This window comes from Amaranthus tricolor, chromosome 3 (assembly GCF_026212465.1).
Source record: "Amaranthus tricolor cultivar Red isolate AtriRed21 chromosome 3, ASM2621246v1, whole genome shotgun sequence".
Lineage (NCBI taxonomy): Eukaryota > Viridiplantae > Streptophyta > Magnoliopsida > Caryophyllales > Amaranthaceae > Amaranthus > Amaranthus tricolor.
In genome coordinates this window covers 18,101,578-18,104,077 of record NC_080049.1, presented here as the reverse complement: position 1 = coordinate 18,104,077, position 2,500 = coordinate 18,101,578, and positions in this window count along the sequence as shown.

The window sequence follows — 2,500 nt, the reverse complement described above, 5'->3', positions numbered from 1 at the left end:
ATATATATATATATATATATATATATATATATGTAGGAATAATCAACTTATTCACAAGATATTTAGTTGGCTTATTTAGATTATTGTAATTAGGGTAATTTCTGGTTTACCAAGTTTAGTTTATTTCCTAAATTAGATCTTAATTCTTGTATAAATAATTGGTTCTGTAAACTATGAAAATCAATACAAACAGTATTCATAAACCCTAATTTCCGCAATCTTAAATTCTTCATGGTATCAGAGCCAAAGGTGTTTTCCGGGACCGGCAACACCATTGGTTATCATCATCTACCCTAAAAACATACCTGTCCAAAGAACAATGGCAGAAACCAACCCAAAACAACTCATAAACATGGAACAGATGGAACAAATGTTCAAACTGTTTCAACAAATGAATAAACCCAACACAAACCTTGAAACCATATCTCCTGACCTGAAATTGGCTGAAAAGCTAAATTATCAAAATTACACGACTTGGTGCAAAATGATGCAGATAGCGTTAGAATGCAGGGGACGTCTCAATCACATCATCGACAATCCTCCTAGCATCACATATCCAAATTATAGAGCATGGAAACAAAAAGATTCGATAGTCTTGTCTTGGATTATTTCGAATATCAGTACAGACCTTATAAACCAATTCTTAGACTACACTATTGCAAAAGATTTATGGAGAGGGATCGAAGTTGTATTAAGCAATGGAAGGGATGAACTCCAGATCTTCGATCTGAATTCTCATGCCAATAATTTGAAACAAAATCAAGACCCTTTTGAGGTTTTTTATGGGAAACTTAACACTATCTGGAAAGAGATAGACCGAAGACAACCAAATCCCATGATACATGCGGAGGATATAACAATTTTTAACACCTTTATTCAAAAGCAACGGCTATTTCAATTTTTGGCCGGAATCCATGACACTTTTGACAAAGAAAAGCGTGACTTGCTACATCAAGACACACTCCCAACAGTGGAAGTGGCCTATGCTACAATCAGACGAGAAATCTCTAGGCGTGGGATTATGAGCCACACTTCATCACCGGGAAAAATTCCCTCAGAGATAGGGAGTGGGTTGGCCGTTAAACACCGGTCGGATGTCTCATTCCGGCGTAATGAAGAGGATAAAACTCACCTGAGATGCAGTCACTGTGGAGGGAGCTGTCATACAAAAGAAGGATGTTTCAAAATCATTGGCTTCCCGGAATGGTGGGAGGAATACCGGCAGCAGAAAGCCGCCACCAAGGCTCCGTCAAGAACCGGCGGCAAGGCTTACTTGGCCGCCGGCGCTTCATCTCCCACCAACAAACCAACCACTCACATAGAAGCAAAGGAAGACAGAAATAGTGTTGAAGGTGAAATGAAACAGAAAGCACAAAGAGGCGTATCAGAAGAGAGAGAAAGGGGGAAGAAGGGGAAAGATCTGGAAACAGAAACAAGTGAGGAAGGGAAAGGGAAACACTCACACTCCCACCTTTTTATAACCCCACCCTCAAAAAACCCTAAGCCCATTTAAACCCACCGGCCCATTTTGAACCAAATCCATAACCGGCCCATTCTCAATAACACTCACAAACCCACTTACAAAACCCATAAACTTGGTCTACTATGCAAACCTTGTCTAGCATCCCCATGGATATTCGATTGCGGGGCTACTAATACTATGACTTTTGACCCCCGTGATCTTTTATCCACTCATCCAAAAACCCGAACCTATATTCAAATTGCTAATGGGGAGTGTGTGAGTGTTGACCAAGCTGGGCCCGTTGCTATTTCTCCCTCTCTCAAAATTAACAATTGTCTTTTAATTCCTAGCTTATCTCACAAGTTATTGTCTATCAGTCAATTGACTCGAGAATTAAACTGTACTGTGCTTATGTCTTCTTCTGGTTGTGTTGTGTAGGATGCTCAGACAGGGAAGACTATTGGGCGTGGTACTGAACGTGACGGTCTATACTATGTGGACGAGGCGATTCAAACGGGTCACACTTTGCTTGCTCAAGGGTTCACAGATCATCAGTTATGGACGTGGCATAGACGTCTCGGACATCCATCACTAGGTTATCTGAAACATCTTTTTCCGTCATTAGTTAAAAGTAATGTAGTCTTAGATTGTGAAGCTTGTATTCTTGCGAAAAGTCACAAACGTTCCTACTTTCCTAGTTCAAATCAGAGTAGTGAACCATTTATTTTAATACATTCTGATGTTTGGGGCCCTGCTCCTGAATTTAATAAACAGAGTTATTCATACTTTGTTTCCTTTATTGATGATTGTACTAGAATGCGCTGGATATACTTCTTAAAACACAAGTCTGAGGTGTTTGATGTTTTTGTCAAGTTTTACAACATGATTGTCACCCAGTTTAAAGCTAAACCTCAGATACTTCGATCTGACAATGGGGGGGAATACATGAACCAACATATGGAAAACTTCTTCACTACCCATGGTCTCATTCACCAAACCTCGTGCCTTCACACCCCACAAAAAAATGGCATAGCTGAA